A 23,564-nucleotide genomic window follows, 5' to 3' on the forward strand; every position below is an offset into this window, starting at 1 on the left:
CTTAAACAACAACCACTAAAATTAACGCTTAAAGTAAAATTCACCTAGTAACATTTTATTTCTAGGGCTCTGATACACCAACTTAGCTTAGGCTAGTGTCTTGGAGTAGGAGAGTAATTAACTCTCCAAGACAGTAAAAACAAACAAGTAGTTGTATCTTGTGGTAGGAAGAAATCCAATTGTTGCATTTATTCTCTGGGAAAGCTCCTCTTAAAGGAGAAGCACGAGATCGTGTCCGAACCAGTGTGGGAATCAATCCTTCCTCATTGGGAACGACGCCAAATATTCACGTATTAAAAACGGTAAACCTCGGATTAACCATTGTCGAGGAGCCTGGGGTCACTTGTTGGTAAACCTTGGATTATGTCAAGGAGCCTTCAAGGGGATTGAGCTTGCTACTCTGCCCTTGCGTGCGTATCAGATCGTAGACTGTTCCCCCAGGTGTATTTGTCTCAGTTGGTAGCCTTAGTGACCATATTCTTTAGGATTCTTCCTAAGGTGACAGTGATGGGAAGGTCCCACTGTACCTGGAGCAGACGTCGGCTAGACTCACTTGGATTTTCTAGGGGGTTCACTTCACTCGAGACGGTTAAGTGGAGGAACTTGGTCTAGTCTATTCATTAAGCAGGTTGCCGGGGTAACTGTTCCAACTGCCATTTCTGTACTGAATTCTGCGACGTTGTATTTCATCACCAACTAGTGTTTTCGGTCCGGAAAGTTACTGTTTGTGTGTGTTTGATCTCTAGATTCTTTAGGCGTGTGATTCAAATTTGTTTGATTCTTTAGAGGCTTTAGGTGTTTTTCATTGAGATTTTAATTTGTTTGCGTGTGAAGTAGTTAAAAGTTTTTAACTGTGGCTAAATTACCAAGACAGTCCCGTAGACTTCGGGGCCAGTCTCCTGAGTTTGTAACCGTGACTGATTTACTGAGGAAGTCCCGTAGACTTCGGGGCCAACCTCCTGAAGAAGTCCCAAGCCATCTTGAAGGCTTGAAAGTCCTCGTAACTCCTAGTGGCAGTAGAGTTGGGTCACCTGAAGAAGGAGAGTCTTCGTTGGTTGTACATCCTGATTACCAAACTCTAGTAACAGGTTATAATCCTGAATCTATTTCGGTTTCCGAACTTGCTGGTAGCTTTTCATCTACTAGTGATATAGGTGAAGAACCTGAGATATCTAAACCTGTTACTCCAACATCAGGGTTTGTCTCTCCAACTTCTAGTGCTCCTAATTCACCTAGGGTAGAAAGACTAATCACCGAAAATATTCCTTCTGGTTTGATAGCTATTGAAGAACTTGCTCCGGAAGAAGAATTAGGCATCCCTATCCCTGAAAATCAACCGATTATTGATCTAAGGGAGCATGAATCAATTTTTTACAGTCCACCTAGAAGTACTACTTGGTATCTTTCTTTGACTAATTATTTGGAAAACCCAGTGTTAAGTTTTTCACCACCTCATGCTCCTTATCATCCTAGAGGTTTTTATACTCCCGTAAATATGTCAGGTCAGTCGTCCATGTTTACTCAATCCCCTGAATCTTTTTTGTATGGCAGTCCTTCTGTTCCCTCTGGGTATCAGTCACTTTCTAGTACTTTTTCGGGAGCATCTCCTCAACCCATTGAACAAGGGTTATTCACTGGAAGCAATGGTGCAAAGCCGTTGAGCGTAGAAGACATTCTTATGATGTCAGGTTCTATTCCCAATTCTCAACCTCAAGGTGGCCAGTTACCGCCTGGGGGGCAGCCTCAATTAACGCCTGGGGGGCAACCTCAAGGTACACAATTTGCATCTGGGGGGCAACCTCAAGGACAGTACGTACCTACGGTACAATACGTTCCTCAAGGTCAACCCCAGACTCAAAATGTACCCCAAGGTCAACCCCAATATCAATTTATACCTCAAGGTCAACCCCAGTATCAGTACGTGCCTCAGGGGTATCTACCCCAAGGTCAGTACTCGAACCAAGGTTTCCAACCACCCCAAGGTCAATCTTATGTTCAAGGAATGGGAAATGTACCTTTCAATTATCAATCCTACCCTCAACCTGGTTATGGTCCTCAATATTCTCAACCTGTTATGGGTCAGTACCCCGGAATGAACATAATGTGGGATCCATCGCAAACTCAACAGGTGTTGCAGCCAAGTGTACAGTTGTCATCTCAAACTGGACAACCCTTAGTTTCTGGTTCACCCCAGCAACCAGTCCAGTCTAATATTCAAACTTCTGTACCTTCGGTAGTTTCTCAGTCTGGGCCTACTGTGCCTCGTACTCCATCTCAAACGACTGCTGCAACTACCGCAACATTTGTTCAGTCTACCCACCTACTTCTGGAGTATCGACAGCTCCGGTTTCTACTGTTCCTGTATCTACTCCTCAGACATCTTTACCACCGTCTGGATCCACGATTCAAAGTACGGTTCAGATGCCTGTAGGACAACCTAGTTTAAGTACGTGTTGGATACCTAATCCTAAAGGGTTAGTGTTGAAGCTGAAAAGACTAAGCAGTCCAAGAGACCTTGGGATCTGAAACCCAAGAGTCACAACATTGTATTATAAATGTACATCTCTTGTTAATAAAAAGAATGAACTCAATGATTTATCTTTCATATCTTTTGTGCTATCCATGTGTGTTTAACATGGTATCAGAGCGTCTTGTTTTTCTGTGGCCTGTTATGTGCATGTCAGTCCTGCACTTCTGCCCATTACCCATAAAGCTCCATTAATTCATTGTTTGCCAGAAATCTGTTGACTCTGGCTATTTTTAGCCTCTCTGTCTGACCCTGGAAATCATACCTGCACTGTCCTTTAAATTATGCCTGCGCTCTTTACTGTTTTTAAAAGTTCTGTAAAAAAAAAAAAAAGCGTTGTCCTGACAATTTAAATTTCTTTAGCTGTCGATGTCATTGTCATCTGACTGTTCGCAGAATAAGCAGAACCGTTGCATCAACGTCAAACGAATCTTGCCCAGCAACGATGGTTCAAACATAGAGCGTTACAACAATGGCAATGGCCCTGGGCATCAGGAAATGCAGGGATTTAGCGGATTTTCTTATAACAAAGACTATTTTTTCACTGCGGAAAGGAAAGAAATATTAATACACAGCCAGAACGGGAAGGAATGGAGGTGCATTAAAGTCGGAGGCGACCTCCCTACAAGAATGGTATGCCGATATTTAATGGCTGTCTATGTTATGAATATGCTGGAGTGTTGGTGTGACTGTGTCGTATGGTCTGCGTTCTAAACAACGTTTTACATAAGATGTATTGAAATTTGGTATTTTTATATATAATGTGTTCCGACTTCGCTGTGGTATCTACTGTAAAGTACCACCTTTGATTTTCATGATGCTGGGTTGAAGTTTGAATAAGCATTTGTAAGGGTTAAAAATTCCATGACTCCAAGCTAGAGGCGACCCCTGAACGTTGAACACGTTGCTGGAACCACCCATCGTCTTTCTCTTCACACCGGGTTATTCCATACATTCCATGTATTTCAACGTTGTCCATACGATACGTTGAATCTGCCGCTCCTACCACCGGTTCTCAAACATATATCTGACCCCGGCGAGGTGGTTGTTTGAATCTGCACATATCACAGTGGAACAACTATTGTATCATATACCTGAAAGCAACACAGGCAGTAATGTCGCACGCGGCTTGGTAATCTACCGTTTCACATCCGGTATTACCTCTGCTGGGTCTAATTACAATCTGTTGCCTCTACTGTCACTGGCTGGACGGCGAATAGCAACAGATCCCTAGTCAACAGTTTTTTCTTCAGTGCTGTATGAGTTTTGAGGTTGATATCGCAGATCAAGGTTCTGTTCGGAGTAGAGATTATACTGCACGGGAGACTGCGGAAGATCGTATGTTCGAATCTCAGCAACGTCAACAATCTGAGGCCGACCCACAAGTATCTCTGGAAGCCTACCACGCTCTGATACCAGTGTAACTGTTCATATATAATTTTTCATATATATGCGTGTGAAAAGTTGTCCAGACGTGCGTTATTCAATCCTGTAGCTTTAATTGCAAAGGCTTTGTACAAACTCTCTTTTGTTATTCCTCCGACAATTAGATTTGGAAGTTGATATTCAAGCCTTGAGAACAGGCGTAGAATCTCACTATGTAATCTAGATGTTGAATATGCATATACCCTGAAATTTGTCTCCACAACCACAAATCCCTCAGCTGCTTTCCGGGATGATGAATCTGAGAGGTTCGATGCTAGACTTGTAGCCAACTTTGTAGGTATAAACCATTTCTCTTTCATACCCTGCTGAAATCGCACTAAGCCAAGTACAGCAAGTTCCTCCACAGCCTTCAGTTGCATCTTTGTGAGTGTATTGACATTGTAAGCCTGACCAGTGGCATGGAAACTAAGCTCAAATAGAAAAGAAATTATGTCTGCGGCATCAACTCCTCTATCCTCAGCTGTTGAGATGTACTCTCTAATGATCTGCCAGAATTGAGAACTTGTTTCCATCAGCAGAAACTGGAAACCATTCTCCGTTAACCTCGGTGCTTCCTTTTCCCTCAAACTCAAGAGGCCAGCCCGTTGGCAAATTTTCAACATAGAAGGGCTAAAAGGTTCAGAAGTGCTTTCTTCAAAGCCAGAGCTTTAATTGCAAAATTTTTAATAGATCTTTTGGAGTTGGGACTATCGTGCAGCGCTCCTCCTTTTTTTTGAGATAATGGTGCTGACAAAGACCTGAATGTTGTATGCGTTGTTCCTTGTTATTTGAGATAGCGGTGTTTCAGAACGAGGCTATCGTGCAGTGCTCCTTTTGCTGTGGCTTGTATTAATGCGTGGTTTATATGTGCGCTAAATCTGTATATGTGCGCTGTGGTTACATTGACTAGCATATGTTTTGAATGCGCTGTCCCATTGAACTATGGCTTGAATGATGCTGATGATTGACCAGCATATATATATATATATATATATATTGACCATCTTGTTTGAATAAATTCTTTGCACGTGCCAATGAGGAGGCTTTCATACACTTGCTGGAGAGTATTCTTGTACACAGGATTTAGTTTGAGAGCACTGGGAGTAGTGTGGGCATAGATATTTCTTAAGAGTGATTTTTGTCAGAACTTGAAAGTAAGAACAACATTCAGTTCAAATTTATGGTGGTAATTGTACAGTTGGGAATCTTATAATTATTAAAACATTCATCTAGACTGCCTGTCCTTGAACAGCTGTACCTTGTAACAAAATACTTGAGAGGCAGGAACTAGTGATGATGTGTTTTGTGAATGTAGTTGGATCCTGCTGAAGAGTGGAGCATGCTTTGTTGGAAGTTAAATTCATTGAAGAAAATTCATTTTTTGAATGAGGAGTTTGTTTTCTGGATATCACCATTCTCTGTATGTTGAATCTATTGCAAGCTGATTTGAAGTTGTTTCCATAAGTTTATTTGGTGTCCATCTTTTCCTCATTGTTTTATTATTTTGAGGTTAGAAATGGATCCAATCGGTGCAATATTAGAGTTAGTGAACAATCTAATACTCTCTACTATGGATAATACAGTCAAAATCAGCAAGGATTTTCTCACCGATATTCATAGTTGTTTACAAGATGTACATGAAAAGATTGACTTTTTACAACTTGAATCTCAGCTTCAGCAAGAAGAATTAAAACAGAGGAGTCATCATTCTAAACATGTTTCTGTTCAGAACATTGAGACTGCATCTCATAAACAACATGTCAATAATATTATAGCTGGTTCAGATTTAGAATCCAATAAAGCAGCAGTTGTATATGCAGATGCAGAAACTCAGTCTGCACTTCCCAAGCCCATCATTAGACCTTGGGAATAGCTTGTCCACAACAAGCACAAAACTGGTCTTGGATATGACAAGGACTTGTCCTTTCATATTCCAGACTATGCCAAGCCCATTCAGTTTCAGAGTGCTGGATTCATTTATGACAGTTCACCTGCTCCTCATGATAGTTCAGCTTCAGCTGTTCCAGATTCTGCCCCTCTTCCACAGCAACAACAACAACAAAAACAACAGATCGTGAAATGCCAACACTGTGACCGAGTTGGCCATCTGAAAGATCACTGTTTTGATCTTCATCCATGTGAGCACTGTCATAAAACTAGCCATTCTTCACAAAGGTGCTTCAAAAACAAACGTCCTGCAAGAAAAAAGATTCATCTTGGATGGATCGCTTCTTGGCAATGGGCATCAACAGCCAAGAAGATATTCCAAACGCATGTTAGAACTTGTTCTAGAGTATTGAACAGTCTTGCAGTTGAGTTTTCTCCATCTTCTCACCTTGTATCTAACAAGGGGGGAAATGATGGTCATCTACAAGCTTCAAAGTCACATCAAGCGAGCCTGAGCCACAACCTGCCACACAAGTTTCAAAGTTGCAGCCAGAGACAAAGATGCCCGTGAACACAGATTGAGAACACTTCCTCTAGCAGAAGACTCCAGCTTCTTGCCAGTTTTGGAAGAGTTCCAGAGTTGTTGGTCATCCTTAAACCATCACAGATTAAGAACACTTCCTCTAGCAGAAGACTCCAGCTTCTTGCCAGTTTTGGAAGAGTTCCAGGAATTGCATTAAGCATTCCAGAGTTGTTGGTCATCCTTAAACCATCACAGATTGAGAACACTTCCTCTAGCAGAAAACTTCAGTTTCTTGCCAGTTTTGGAAGAGTTCCAGGAACTGCACTAAGCGTTCCAGTGTTGGTGGTCATCCTTAAACCACCGCCCTTTATACCAACATTTCATAGAGCACATTTAGCCTAGTGCTGCCATGCATTTTTGCACATTTTGTATTACAGCTCTCTTCTTGGACTCATACATAACCCTTCGGATTAAGGGGGGGAATGTTGGACAACTAATCCTAAAGGGTTAGTGTGGAAGCCGAAAAGACTAAGCAGTCCAAGAGACCTTGGGATCTAAAACCCAAGAGTCACAACATTGTATTATAAATGTACATCTCTTGTTAATAAAAAGAATGAACTCAATGATTTATCTTTCATATCTTTTGTGCTATCCATGTGTGTTTAACAGTACGATTGTCACAAGTCAACCACAATTCACCTATCAACCGTACCAGGGACAGTACCAATTCGGTCTTGCTGTCCAGCAGCCAGTTTATCAGTATCAACCGTATCCTGGGTACACTTATCAACAACCTCAACAACCCCTGTACGGTCCGGTTAATCCTGGTTTTCCGGGAGGATACAATATCCCGAACGCGATTCCTATTCCTAGTTATCATGGATATCCTCCTCCTGGGGCTGGTCTCATGACCCAGAGTTTTATGGATCCTAATCGGCAGTTACCATTTATCGCAACTTTGGACTTACCAGACTTGTCGCGCGTAACGAACGATACGATTAATTATCTTCCGTTTTGGCCGCCAATGCTGAATAAGTTGCCCAGTGACATTCCCAAGTTCGAAGGTAAATCTGGAGAGGACCTGTCGAACCATGTGATGACTTACCACCTCTGGTGTGCGTCTACCTCCATCACAGATGATTCGATCCATCTTAGACTTTTCCAGCGCACTCTAATTGGTCTCGTGACCAAGTGCTACATTGAGTTACCGCGAGGCACTTTTTATAATTTTAGTCAGTTAGCTACCTCGTTTTTAACTCATTTCGAGTTGCCAGTCCGATATGACAATGGCACGGAATTGTTAACTTCTCTAAAACAATCAACATCCACGTATATTTCATATCATATTCATGAGTGGAGACGTCGACGATGTTTAGTGAAGGTATTTATTCCGGATCAAATCTTGGCTGAGTGGTTTGTAAAATCTTTGTTGCCAAGGATCACTGAAGATGTTGCTAAAGCCGGAGTTGTTACTGAGGAGCAAGTAATTGCTCAAGCACAGTACCTTGACTTGGTCTATACTCAGTCAGGTACGTTACATGAAAAGATCCCCGACCTTCCCAAGTCAAATAAAATCACTGCAGCTCCTTCGGGATCTCATGCCACTGACGGTATGATTGGTACGGTTAACACTAAAAGTAAGAAGAAGTCTTCCAAGAATTCTTCTCCTATCATAACCTTGCCTGATTCCCCGACAGGAGATTCTTCTGCAGAGGTTTCCGCCGATATTCACATTGTAGAATCATCTACGACTAAATCAAAATCCAGTGGGAAGAAGAAAGGAAAGAAGAAGAATAAAACGGACAAAAGTTCAAAGGAGAAACCTGAAAAGGCAGATTCCAATGATGAAAAGCGCAAACCTCGTTATCCATGTCTCATTTGTGACGAAGAACATTTTACAAGAGATTGCCCTCATCGAGTAGAGGTTGCGAAGATCATCAAAGGTTCCCAAACTCCTGCTGTCTTGAAGGATCCATTTCCAAGTCAAGACAGTAAGATGATAGGTTCTTCCTCGAGTGCCAATGAAGAACCCATATTGATGATGTCCCATGTAAGAATTGCAACTCAATTGCAAGATTATGGTAGTAAAAGTCCTGTTGATGGCAAAGAAGCAAAATCTTCTCATTCTAATCCATCAACCTCAGCTCCCGGTTCCGATCCACTACAGATCGAGAAACCTAATCTAGACTTAGTAATCAAACCGCCCGCCAAGGGTATACTTCGAAAGTCAGCTTTCAATCCACATGCGAGAGTGGCTCAAAATTATAACATTTTTGAGGATTTAACTATTTCACCCTCAGCAATGTCGGCTTTGGAAGTGCTGCAATCATGCCTAGCACAGCGTAAATTACTTTTGTCAGCTATTGGAGCTGTTGATGTTCAGGACCCAAACCTAATAATCTTTGATCTAGAAAATAGTACACTGCGTTTGCCTTATCAAATGGCTTTCCAGATCCCAGTGATAGTAAAAAACAGGCCTATTCATCGGACTGTAATTGATGAGGGAGCCTCAACGTGTATTATGTCGATACAGTGTTGGATATTGCTTGGTTCTCCTTCACTAAATCAATCCCCGACAATTCTTAAGGCCTTTGATGGCCGTGGGTTTCATCCTTTTGGCATTCTACAGGATTTACCTATAGGGGTTGAAGGAAAAATCGTTAATCTAGATGTGGAGGTGGTTGATGCCCCTCTAGATTACAACCTTCTATTGGGTCGAAGTTGGTCTTATGCTATGACAGCGGTCGTTTCATCGGTCTTCCGAGTAATAAAGTTTCCACATAATGGAAAGATCGTAACAATAGACCAGCTGGCTTGCTTTTCATCCGACCCAGCCTCTTCAGAGAGTATTCAGCATGTCGGTAAAACAACTATCCCATATAAGGATGTTGGAGTAGTATTAGTTAAAGATGTCGGTTTACTGGGAACTTTTCCTTTTCCTCCAATCAACGCATCATCTTCATTTGCAACCATTCATATGATTACATCAGACACTATTTCCTTGGATCGTTCCTTCTGAATTTGAAATAGACTCATTTGGTAATTCCATGCCTTTCAGTCCATATGAAATTGCCTATGAAGCCGTGCAGTCTTTTGTCGACCCGTGTTCAACCGAAAATGACTTAATGAATGTGGTCCGTGAGGAATCAATTTTCACATCAACCTCAGATTTAACTACATTTTCTGAACTTGTTCACTCTGATGAGAAAATTCGTGAAATCCTATGTGTAGATGATTTACCATGGGAAGATCTCCATCACAGATCTTCGTTTTTACCTGAGGATGATCGTTTTGAAAATGATTTCTCATCAATCTTTACGACTGGATATGTCAAGGAACCTCAGAATCCAATGAAACATCCCGATTCAGAGTTAAACTTGGGAAACATCTCTCGAACTATTCCCATTGACATTTTGGTTAAGCTCGGAATCGTTGAGAACATTCATATAGGTGCCTCGTGTACAGATGACGAAATTCAATTATATAAGGCCCTATTTCAAGAATTTCGTGACGTGTTTGCCTGGTCCTATGAGGAAATGCCAGGAATTGATCCCGCAATTGTTGTTCATGAGATCAAGACTTACCCGGACGCTAAACCCGTCCGGAAATGTTTACGTCAGATTCACCCATGAAAAGTTGTTGCAATTAAAGCAGAAGTGGAAAAACTGTTGAAAGCAGGTTTCATTTATCCGATCCCGTTAACAGATTGGGTATCAAATATTGTTTTGGTTAACAAAAAACAGGGGACAATAAGAATATGCATCGATTATAGGGACATTAATCAAGCCTGTCCAAAGGACAACTACCCAACTCGCTATATCGATCAAATCATTGACGATTGTGCCGGCAGCGAAATATTTTCCTTTATGGACGGTTTTTCCGGATACAATTAAATCAACATTCTACCTGACAATCAACCAAAAACGACTTTCATTTGTCCATGGGGGATGTTTGCTTATTGCAAATTACCTTTTGGGCTTAAGAATGCCGGAGAAACTTTTCAGAGGGCGATGTCTTATGGGGATATCATCGTCTATCTCCAGACCCAATCCTTTCGGCCAGAAATTTCAAAGTCGGAACGTCGGAAAATTCGCTTCCAGTCCCAACAATTCAAAATTATTGGAGATACTCTTTATCGCCATGGGGCGGACTCTATTTTTCAACGTTGCTTAACTCACGAAGAAGCTGAAAGGGTTCTAAATGACTGTCACTCTGGAGCATGTGGCAGTCATATGTCTGGGTATGCCACATCCCAAAAGATATTGCGCGCTGGCTATTTCTGGCCGTCCTTGTTTAAAGATTTTATTACGGCGGTCTGAAAATGCCACAACTGCCAGATATTTTGTCGCACGGAATGAGTCGATCTTGCGGACAAGATAGACCTTCCTAGAATCTAAAGAAGACCTAACGACAAGCAAACCAACCAAACACTATCTTTCTCTAAATATGTTTCAATAAACAATTAGCAAACAAGTGTTTTTAGGGCCTACCTTTGGTCCAACGCAAGCTTGTGGATGCCCTCACTCCCTTGATCCAAATGAGCTCCTTTTCGCGAATCTGCAAACACAAACAAGGAAAACAAATTAAATAGCACCTGAAAAACCAATTGCATAAAACATATTTAACATGGAAGTCAAGGAGTCCATGAAACAAATAACATAAGATACTTGTTGAGAAAAATGAGTTTGATTGTATTAATTCAAAAGAAGAAGAACCTTACAACCTTTGCCTTGACGTTGTACAAGCTCCTCCCAGGGTCCAACAAGATGTCTTCTCTACTTTGAAAAGTTTCACTCACTCTCCAATAGAACCAAGAGGTATGTGATCTCTCTCTCAAGCTCAACCAAAGAGTCTTAATTTCACCAGCATTTACCCTCAAAATGTTCAGCTTCTAACCTCTCTAGACCTCACCCCAATGCCTCTATTTATAGTGCAATGGAGGGAAGTTACTAGGTCCTCCTTTAGAGGGATAAAGCCCTCCTTCAAAGGGATAGCTCCTTTAGTCAAGGGATTAGCTCCTTCTCTTTTGGGATGCATGAACCACCTCAAAGCGAACAATCCACGTCAAAATTCCTTTTAGAAAACTCTAGAATTAACCCAAAGTGAGTTTTTTAAGATAAAACTTGCGCCTTTTGACTTTCAAAGGGGTCCGCACCTACACCGTTAGTAACAGAGCGGGTAGGTACGCAACTTTTGTATACAGAAGGTGCGGGACCGCAGGTGACCATGAGAGAAAGTGCGGAACCAGAGTTACATTGATATTTAATGTCTTTCTCCAACTTCTAAATCTTGATTTGAAGAGCTGAGAGCTGAGGTCTTAGACTTTCTTAGGAGGACAGTACAAGTGATGATAGACCATACTGACTGCAAATAATCATGGTGACGATATTTTTGTGTAACAGATTTCCCCCTAAAGTGCAAAGTCTGTAGTAGATGAGGATTTCATTTATCATATAGGAAGAGTGATGTACTTTATCATTTCAAGGATCATCTTGTGGAGAGCCCGGTCAGAACCTGTAAAAACATTCAATGCAAGATATATATATGAGATCATATCATCGCTGAGGTAGGCATTCCCATACTCAGATCAAAACTAACTAGAAAACTATCTACTGCTCTGATATAGGAATGATCTTGTAAAACATCATAAGTATAGACTCGTGTGAACACAATATGGACGCAGCCATCTGTTTATGAATAGTCCACAACATAATGAATACAAAACTCCTCGCAGCCTGGATGGTGGAAACTAGATCCAGGGTCTTCATTTCTACTTCCCGAAATAGTACGATTCTATCCATGCGAATAAATGTGTTGATGTCGAACATAGTAGAAACCACTTGATTACCAGTCAATGATGTAAACTGTTAACAAGTGTGAGAGAAACCACCAGTGATGTCAATGGCTCTCAAAGTACCTAGTACAATCCATGAGATGTGAGTAAATGTGTTGATGTCGAACATATCACAGAATCCTTCGATCGAAAGTCAATGATGTAAACTGTCGTCAAAGGCGAGAAACCTGCCATTGAGGCATGCAGATCTCAAGGTACTGACGATTTCTAGATCATCTTTCTAGATAATGAGCTGATGTCGATAGAAAGCAATCCGTCGTAGGCAAGCCCATAACACGAAATCATAGATCAAGTTGAAGAAATTTAGTTGCAAGGACTGACTCAGGGATGGTCAAGATGGATGAAAGATATTTTGTGAATGAATGGCTTATTGGCAATGACCTCTTAAACACATAACGACACGACAGATGGCTTGGTGACAATTGACCCAAAGTTAATACCCAGAAACCGGCTGAAGACTTTCAATGTGGTTTGATCAACTGTTAGGCAAAGGATTTCCTAAGCAAGGTGAATAAAAGTGTCGTGTTCAAGAGTGGTTACAAAGTATGACAAACAGACTTATTTTTCTCTCTTTTCCCCCACCATTTCTGGCAAGTACCTCTTTATTTTTGACAAGCTTGAGGAGGATAACATTTGCTTGATTATAAGCTCATCCTTCGGATGAGTCCAACTTAGTTTAGATTCGAACCCTAAGAAGGAGTGGTTCGTTCCTGTTTGTAATTGAACAGGTCCTTTACTGTGAAATTTTAACGAGTCCAGTATAGGAGAAACTCGGCGTTTTTCAATTTTAGAGAGTCTGAAAAAACTTAAGAAGACTCCAGGGTTGACCTTTTTCGTAAATTTGTGTCTCCCAAGCCCGAAAAAGTATAAAATAATACTTGAGAGAACCGCTTGATCTTTTATGACCAAGGAGTACCTTTCGTTATTAGTGTCACTGATCCGAAAAAGTAAAAAAGCGATCAACGACACGTCATTTTATAACCAATATCGAATTCGAAACGACAAAAATCCGAAAAACTTTTCATGTTTTTATGGTCGGAAAAGAGCTGTAAGTGGACCGTCTTTTAATTCCATTTTAACGAGTGTAAAAGAAACTCTCGGCAATCTTTTCATATTTTAGGAGTCAGAAAAGGGCTTAAAGATGACTCTACTTGTTTTTTCGTTGAAAATGATAGATTTCACCTGAATAATCCTTTATTCTGCACAGAAACACAAACATTACTCATACCTGTTTGAAATGGATAAAAGCGTTGCAAAATACCTTTTCAAAGTGAAACATAAACAAATTTGCAATTTACTTACTAAAAAAACTTAAAAAAGGGCCTTTGTCAATTCATTTTTACCGTTCAAGTTTGGGTGAGAAAATAATGCTTTTGCTTAGAAAACTTCCTGTGAAGATTGTGGAAAATCCAACCGTCGGAATCGAGCGCCATCTTCTCCAGGTAACGCACATCATCCTACTCTTCATTTTCAACCGTTTAGTTTTTTTATTTAGTCCTTCATTTCATTTTTTGGGAGGGTTTTTAGGCGCAAAACCAGCGCGCGAGGGTCCGCAGGTTTACCATTGCGGACCCACGGACCCCGACTTTTTCAATTGGCACAACATGCTATTTTCAGCACTTTGGGCATACCAAACTTCAGTAAAAACATCAACAGGGTTCACTCCTTTCCAACTAGCCTATGGTTTGGAAGGTGTGTTACCCATTGAGTGCGAAATCCCATCACTACAAATGACCATCGAGTTACTTCCAGCTACTTTCGAAGAGGAAAAGCACTTGTTATACTTAGCTCAATTAGATGAGAATTGACGTGATGCTGCATTGGCAATCGAGACTCACGCAAAACGTATGAAAGATCAGTATGATCGGAATGTGACCCCTCGAAATTTTTTGGAAGGAGACCTAGTGTTATTGTATGATCAAGCTAATGATAAATTAGGCGCTGGGAAATTTTTTCCTATGTGGCATGGTCCCTATATTGTTAAGCGAAAGCTAGAAAAAGGGGCCTATGAATTGGTAGACTTTGATGGGGACTCTTTGGGTAAACCCAGAAATGGCCTTTACTTGAACAGGTACTATGCTTAAAAGAATGGGGTATGGAGATTTTTAGTTAGGATAGTTTTTCTTTCTAGCTGGTGTGTTTTAGTTTACAAAGTGTGCTTAGTTTAGAAAGTGTTTTTCCATCATTATTCCTGCTTATCTTGGTTTTACTCTTGATATTGCAGATGTCGATGCCTCTCCAAACATACATTGGATTTGCTGATGGTGCTTGTCGTAATACACGGAACATCTCTTCCGCAGCTTGGGTTATCTATTCGCCCTCTGACGAGTTAGTTTCTATGCATGGGGTAAGCCTCGGTCAAACAACAAACAACATTGCAGAGTACAGTGCAGTGATTGAGTTATTATCTGAATCTATTTCATTTGGGATTCGGAGTTTGATAGTGAGGTTGGATTCTAAACTCGTTGTATTACAGCTTAATAGAGTGTATGCCATTAGAAATCCAGTGTTATTAAGATTATTTTTGAGAGTGCGTCTCTTGGAACGTGAGTTTGATTACATTGAATATCATCATATTCCAAGGTCCTTAAATACATTAGCAGATGCAATTGCTTCTCGAATTTTAAATAGACATTTGCAATAATCATACATGTAAATTTAAAACCATTCCATAATATGATTTACAAGATAAGCCGGTAATAGTGATATATATATAGGAGTGTGTCAAAAAATACATCGTCTTCGATCATAGGTTGAAAAGCACCTTATGATCGGCAAAAATGATAAGTAAAAAAAACAAAAATGTCACATGTGCCCACAAAAGTCGATCATCCTATCATTGGTGATGATCTCTATAAGAAACCACTGCCCGGGCCACCTTGCAAAGGAACCTCCTAAAAGGTCCCGGGACTCCAATCACATAGCGCTGAAGTCGACGAGGAATGTCGTCTATAGTGGTCTTAGGAATATCCCCTGTCAAGCGCTCCAGATGACCCTCCAACTCGGCCAAAACCTCTGCTGATTCGTCCTGTGGGGTTGGTGCGGGTGCAACTGGTTGCCTCCTCTTGAAAGGCCAGAGAGCGGCTGGTCGCTGTGGACCCACATCTGCATTTGAAATTTTTACTATCAGTTTTGAGACGATGGAAAAAAAAAAAAAAAAAATTGAAATAGGAAAAGTTGAAAAGGATTTTACCTGACTCGTCCCACTGCTCTCCTAGTGGAAGAGCCATGCCTAGGTCACCACGGAAATATATCCCAGCGTAAGGGAAATCTTGAATGGAAAAGACCTGGTTTTCCAACCATTGGAAATACTCAGGTTTGAACCGAGCAACTTCTGTCCTCTGGTCCAGGTGACGGGCCATGACTGCGACCCATCGCATCAGTTTGGGCTCTCGAGGAAGCCCAGCTCCAACAGTAAGATGTTGTGCGATCAGCATAGGAACCCTCTCCAAGCCAAAGCTCACGACCAAAGCCCCATAACCAAAGGTCTTTAGTCATCCACTCTTGGCCCTGGTCAGTTGGCCTTTCACATTGGCCAGCACAACATTGCACCAGTTGAAGATGGTGCCTCGAAAGAAATCAACTGCCATACGTATCTGGGATCCGGTGGCAACATGTAATGTGGCAGCTCCGCAAAGTCTGGTGACACTAAACGCAATCACCATGAGCTCAGGACGGGATATGGTCTTTATGTCTATCCCTTTGTCTTTAGCCTGGCTGTTGCAGTACTCTAGACGGAGGCTATCGACAGACTAGCCACCTAGCCTAGTCCCGTATAGAGTCAAGTATTAGCCTCTCTTAGGCAAACCAGTCAAGAAATAAATGTCCTCCGGCTCGATTTCCAGCCGGTGCCCGCCAATGAAAAAACGTTGGTCCTGTATGCTCCATCTGTCAACCAGCCACTGTAAGAAATCCACCTGAGCCCTCATGCCAGGAATGGTCCAGAATTTGTACAATTCGCATGCCCTCAAAGCATCAAGTGAAGGCTGATGATTCCATGCGGCGGTATCCACGTCCTCATGCTCTCGTTCATGCCAATCTAGCATGATATACTCTCTACATCAAGTATAAAGATTAATTAGATTGCCAGAAAACATTTTGATTGGTCCATTTTTGAGAAAGTTTGGGTTCAAAACCCTTGCTGCGGGGTACACATCCTCCACGTTAGACACAGTGCGTGGGTCCGCACTTTGTCTACACGAAAGGTGTGGACCCCGAGCTTTTTCCCAATGGAGAAAAAGTCAGGATCCGCGGGTCTGCAATGGTAAACCTGCGGAACCCCGTACACGGGTTTTGCGCCTAAAAACCCTCCCAAAAAATGAAATGAGGGACTAAATCAAAAAAGTAAACGGTTGAAAATAAAGAGTAAGATGATGTGGATTACCTGGAGAAGACGACGCTCGATTCTGACGGTTGGATTTTCACAATCTTAATGGGAAGTTTTCTAAGCAAAAGGACTATTTTCTCACCCAAACTCGAACGGTAAAAATGAATTGACAAAGGCCCTTTTTATAAGTTTTTTGAGTAAATAAATCGCAAATTTGTTTATGTTTCACTTTGAAAAGGTATTTTGCAACGCTTTTATCCATTTCAAACAGGTATGAGTAATGTTTGTGTTTCTGTGCAGAATAAAGGATTATTCAAGCGAAATCTATCATTTTCAACGAAAAAACAAGTAGAGTCATCTTTAAGCCCTTTTCTGACTCCTAAAATATCAAAAGATTGCCGAGCGTTTCTTTTACACTCGTTAAAATGGAATTAAAATACGGTCCACTTACAGCTCTTTTCCGACCGTAAAAACATGAAAAGATTGCCGGATTTTTGTCGTTTCGAATTCGATATTGGTTATAAAACGACGTGCCATTGATTGCTTTTTTACTTTTTCAGATCAGTGACACTAATAACGAAAAGTACTCCTTGGTTGTAAAAGATCAAGCGGTTCTCTCAAGTATTATTTTATACTTTTTCAGGCTTGGGAGACACAAATTTACGAAAAAGGTCAACCCTGGAGTCTTCTTAAGTTTTTCAGACTCTCTAAAATTGAAAAACGTCAAGTTTCTCCTATACTGGACTCGCTAAAATTTCACAGTAAAGGACCTGTTCAATTACAAACAGGAACGCACCACTCCTTCTTAGGGTTTGAATCTAAACTAAGTTGGACTCATCCGAAGGATGAGCTTATAATCAAGCAAATGTTATCCTCCTCAAGCTTGTCAAAAATAAAGAGGTACTTGCCATACATGGTGGGGGAAAAGAGAGGAAAATGAGTCTGTTTGTCATACTTTGTAACCACTCTTGAACACGACACTTTTATTCACCTGGGTTGGGAAATCCTTTGCCTAACAGTTGATCAAACCACATTGAAAGTCTCCAACCGGTTTCTAGGTATTAACTTTGGGTCAATTGTCACCAAGCCATCTGTTGTGTCGTTATGTGTTCAAGAGGTCATTGCCAATAAGCCATTCATCTGCAAAATATCTGTCATCCATCTTGACCATCCCTGAGTCAGTCCTTGCAACTAAATTTCTTCAACTTGGTCTATGATTTCATGTTATGGGCTTGCCTACGACAGATCGCTTTCTATCGACATCAGCTCATTATCTAGAAATATGATCTAGAAATCATCAGTACCTTGAGATCTGCATGCCTCAATGGCAGGTTTCTCGCCTTTGATGACAGTTTACATCATTGACTTTCGATCGAAGGATTCCGTGATATGTTCGACATCAACACATTTATTCACATCTCATGGATTGTACTGGGTACTTTGAGAGCCATTGACATCACTAGTGGTTTCTCTCACACTTGTTAACAGTTTACATCATCGACTGGTAATCAAGTGGTTTCTACCATGCTCGACATCAACACATTTATTCGCGTGGATAGAATCGTACTATTTCGGGAAGTAGAAATGAAGACCCTGGATCTAGTTTCCACCATCCAGGCTGCGAGGAATTTTGTATTCATTATGTTGTGGACTATTCATAAACAGATGGCTGCGTCCATACTGTGTTCACACGAGTCTATACTTATGATGTTTTACAAGATCATTCCTATATCAGAGCAGTAGATAGTTTTCTAGTTAGTTTTGATCTGAGTATGGGAATGCCTACCTCAGTGATGATATGATCTCATATATATATCTTTCATTGAATGTTTTTACAGGTTTCGACCGGGCTCTCCACAAGATGATTCTCGAAATGATAAAGTACTTCACTCTTCCTATATGATAAATGAAATCCTCATCTACTACAGACTTCGCACTTTAGGGGGCAATCTGTTACACAAAAATATCATCACCATGATTATTTGCAGTCAGTATGGGTCTATCATCACTTGTATTGTCCTCCTAATCAAGTCTAAGACCTCAGCTCTTCAAATCAAGCTTTAGAAGTGGGAGAAAGACATTAAATATAAATGTAACTCTGGTTCCGCACTTTCTCTCATGGTCACCTGCGGTCTCGCACCTTCTGTGTACAAAAGTTGCATACCTACCCGCTCTGTTCCTAACGGTGTAGGTACGGATCCCTGTGAAAGTCAAAAGGCGCAAGTTTTATCTTAAAAAACTCACTTTGGGTTAATTCTAGAGTTTTCTAGAAGGAATTTTGATGTGGATTGTTCGCTCTGAGGTGGTTCATGCATCCCAAAAGAGAAGGAGCTAATTGTTGGAAATAATACTGAGAGGGGGGGTGAATCAGTATTATCAGATTAATCAAACTTTTCAAATGCCCAGAAACATATACGCTACTTCAGTTAAGTGAACCAGCGTGTACACGCTACTGTGACGAAGTAAAACAGCGTATAAGCAGAAAACTCACAATTTAGTTAGCTTATTCTTCAATTAAGTGCATCAGGACATTATTCATCATATTAACAGTAAACATGTACAGTATAACAGAACAGATAAAAAGCCACACACATGAACACCAAGATATAAGGTGGAAACCCAATGTGGGTGAAAACCACCTGCTGCAAGTTGTCTCTATCTTTCTTAATATGAAACTTCAGTTTACAATCTTTTGTACTGGTGCAGCCTTATACCAGTACGCAGGCTACAACCTGCAGAAGGCTTCAACCTTCTCTCGTTCTCCAAACTTCCTTGGAAGGGAGCTCCAACCCCCTTTGCTCTTGTACTAGCCAAGATACTAGTACGTAGGTGCTGACCTACAATCTTCCTTCTTCCAGGTATCACTTTTCATACATTTTCAGACTTGGATATTCCTGAAGCACAACATTACAATCTGAAGACCACAATTCATTCAATTTCCACAACAGATCATCGAAGCATAAAACAACCAAACTTTGAATCACTGAACCACTGAACCCTGTCAATCACCAGTTACCAGAACACAGAGCAGACTACAGAACTCTGCAATAACAGTCAGACCCCACTGTAAACCCAAATCAAGCTTCAAAAGATATACGCTACTTTAATGAGCAGAACCCGCGTATACACGCTCTTTTACCGAAGCCAACCTGCGTACAGATCTAAAAATAAACTTTCTCAATTTGCAGCTGTACCAGACATTAGTTAGACTCAGAACGTAACATTGCGACAATATGCAGATCTAGAAATACGCATAATCAACCATATCATGATAGTGCATTTCAAACCATTAGATCCCGATCTATCCTTAGATCTAGTCTTCCATTAACCGATGTGATCTCTCCTTGGCTTAGATCATGCAACTCAGAACCTGCATATCAGATCTCTTTCTCTCTTAGATATTCATGCCTTGTCGAAAGATGATTTTGCCTAATGATCTTCTTCTCCTTATATAGCCTTAGGCCTTTCTCAATACCAAGAGCCAAAACCATAGTAACACAATACCATCAACTTTAAAACTAGGGATCGACACGCCCGTCGAGACATAATGGTCCGAAATCATAGGCACAACTTCCAAGGACTAACCACCATGAACCAAAGGAACCTTTCCACATACACGCGCTTTTTCTGAATCGAACTAGCGTGTACACGCGACTTGGGCTTAACGAAACAGCGTGTATGAGCTTCCTTGGCATGCTGTACTGAGATCTGTCTTCTGATTAAGTTGCCATCACCTGTACTAACCTCTGAGCACCTGTACCTTCCACTGAGTGAGTTGCCATCAAGGACAACACTTGAATCATAATGCCAACAATCTCCCCCTTTGAACTTGATGGCAACCACCACACCAAGTCACTCTCCCCCTTTGACATCAAGGGCAAAGGGCTATGCTCCCCCTGAGGACATGCTGATACCTCTGCTTGGCTGTGCTGACTTGTGCTCCCCCTGACAGTAGGCCAGATCTGCAAAAGATATTCTTCAACAAGAACCAAGACTTATACACCATATGGGACCTTTCTATCACCAAAGGACTCAATACATACAACCATAACATATCAGAAACAACCAATTATATTACAGCATTCATCCCAGGCATAGTGGGGAAACCAACAAAGGCCGTTACATGACCTTGACACCATAAAAGAGACAAGAGAGATACATGACATAGAGACAACAGATCTAGACCAAGACTTAGGAAAGACATCAGCAGCATCTGATAAACATCTTGTTAGATCAGCAACTAGAATTTCTTTCTGAGCTCCTTCTCCTGAAACCAACAACCAAAAACATCTGAATGCCAATAATGCTTTATGAGACTTTTGAGCTGCTCCCCCTGAACCTGTGCCTGTTGCACTCCCTGAAACTGTGCCTGAATAATTCTGACATTCCTATTGCTGTTCAGAACTTCAGAGTTTTCCCTTGCTGTTCAGAACTTCATATACGCGTTTTATCCTGTATAAAACAGCGTATGTACGCGGATATTCTTTCTGCAACAAGCGTCCAGCATACACGCGACTTACCCAGCATGAATCCGCGTGTATACGCTCATATCCCTTCCGTAACCTGCGTATACCAACTTTTCTGTAGAACAAACAAATTTCAACAACAGGATGAAGCATTAACTACTCCCAGCTTTTGTCTGAGATATTCAAAAGTTTCCCTGGGCAGTGGTTTTGTGAGAATATCAGCAACTTGCTCCTTAGAAGGAACATACTCCAACTTGACCTTCTGCTCAAGCACTTGTTCCCGAAGAAAATGGTACTTGATTGGTATGTGCTTGGTCTTTGAGTGCATGACTGGATTCTTTGAAATGCTGATTGCACTTGTATTATCACATAAGATAGAGACAGGTGGAGTGCAAGTGATTTGAAAGTCCTGCAAGGTCTGCATCATCCAAAGAAGTTGTGTGCAACAAGATGCTGCAGCCACATATTCTGCTTCAGCTGTAGATAAGGCAATCGAACTTTGTTTCTTGCTGAACCAAGATACTAATCTGGAACCCATGAAGAAAGCACCTCCACTTGTGCTTTTCCTATCATCCACACTTCCAGCCCAATCTGCATCTGTGTAAGCATGAAGAGTGAGATCTGTATTTCTAGGATACCATAAGCCATAGTTTTGGGTCCCTTGAAGATATTTGAAGATTCTTTTGACTGCCTGAAGATGAGTTTCCTTTGGGTTGGCTTGAAATCTTCCAACCATTCCTACTGCATGTGTAATATCTGGTCGAGTACCTGTCAAATAAAGCAAACTCCCAATCATGGATCTATAAGTGGGTTGGTGGACTGCTGCTGATTCATCATTTGCACTGAGGCTGCATCCTGTAACCATGGGTGTACATACTGGTTTTGACTCTTCCATGCCATACTTCTTCAAGATCTGCTTGAGGTATTTGGTTTGAGACAAGAAGATACCTCCTTCATTTTGTTGGATTTGCAATCCAAGAAAATATGTCAATTCTCCAAGAAGTGACATTTCGAATTCTTTCTGCATAACCAAGGCAAAGTTTTGACTCATAGTCTCTTCATTGCTGCCAAAAATAATATCATCTACATAAACAACAAGAATTAGCAATTTGTTATTTTCAACTTTTATATAGAGATTGCTATCTGCTGATCCTTTTGAAAAGCCTTGTTGGTGAAGATATTTGTCCAACCGATAGTACCAAGCCCTTGGAGCTTGTTTGAGCCCATAGAGAGCCTTTTTCAATCTGCATACAAGGTTTGGATCATTCCCAAGAATGAACCCATCTGGCTGCTCAATATATACTTCTTCTTCTAAGTCTCCATTCAGGAAGGCTGATTTCACGTCCATTTGAAATACCTTGAAGTTTTGAAAGCTTGAGAGAGCAAGGAACATTCGGATGGCCTCTAGTCTTGCCACAGGAGCAAAGGTCTCTTCAAAATCTATTCCTTCTTGCTGTGCATACCCTTTACAAACAAGTCTGGCCTTGTTTCTAATTACTTCTCCATTTTCATTTAACTTATTCTTGAAGACCCATTTTGTTCCTATTACATTCTTATCTTTTGGTCTAGGAACTAATTCCCAAGTGTTGTTCCTTTCGATTTGCTCAAGTTCTTCATCCATTGCTTTGACCCAACATTCATCTTTGCATGCTTCTTTCACATTTTGTGGTTCAATGGAGGAGAGTAGAGCCAAGTAGCTTGAAGCTTCTGCAAGTGTCCTTCTTGTTTGTACTCCTGCTTCTTTCTGCCCCACAATCTGAGTTTCTGGATGATTCTTTTGGACATATCTGGATGGAGTCTTCTCTTCTATTCTTGTCTGCTCCTCTGGTTCTTCTTGAGATTCTTCTTCTTCTTGAGGTTCTTCTTCTTCATCATTTCGCCTTTGAGAGTAACCTTCATCTTCTTCATGATGAACTTGCCTAGGAATATATCCCTTCTCATCAACCACTATATCAATACTGTCAACAATTCTGCCAAGTCTTTTATTGTAGCACTTGTATGCTTTGCTATGTGGAGAATAACCAAGAAGAATGCCCTCATCTGCTCTAGGTTCAAGTTTGCCAAGTTGCTCATCAGTATTCTTAATATAACATTTGCTCCCAAAGATTTTGAAATGCTTCACGGAAGGAGTTTTACCACTCCAAAGCTCATGAGGTGTTTGAGTGCTGTTTACTCGGACATTTGTTTTGTTAAGAATGATAACAGCAGCATGTGCGGCTTCTCCCCAGAAGGTTGCAGGAGTACCTGATTCATCGAGCATAGCACGAGCCATTTGTTGGATAGTTCTGTTCATTCTTTCCACAACCCCATTTTGCTGAGGAGTTCTAGCTGTAGAGAATTCTCTTCTTATCCCATGTTCATCGCAGAAATAAAAAAATTCATTTGATGTGAACTCCCCACCTCTGTCAGATCTGAGGCACTTGATTTTGTGTCCTGATTCATTTTCAGCCAATGCTTTGAAGGATTTGAATTTTTCGAATGCTTCATCTTTGTGCTTCATAAGCCCTAACCAAACAAACCTTGAGAAATCATCAATGAATAATATCAGATATTCT

General features: G+C 41.0%; 1 pseudogene; it reads right to left on the bottom strand.

The window, feature by feature from the left end:
- Positions 1-3,969: 3,969 nt before the first annotated feature.
- The window catches only part of LOC149167567 (general transcription and DNA repair factor IIH subunit TFB2 pseudogene), a 37,537-nt pseudogene continuing 17,942 nt past the window's right edge, over positions 3,970-23,564 (bottom strand).

This window comes from Pinus tabuliformis, chromosome 5_1, assembly GCF_031772625.1.
Source record: "Pinus tabuliformis cultivar Carrire ecotype Pingquan chromosome 5_1, CPIR1, whole genome shotgun sequence".
NCBI lineage: Eukaryota > Viridiplantae > Streptophyta > Pinopsida > Pinales > Pinaceae > Pinus > Pinus tabuliformis.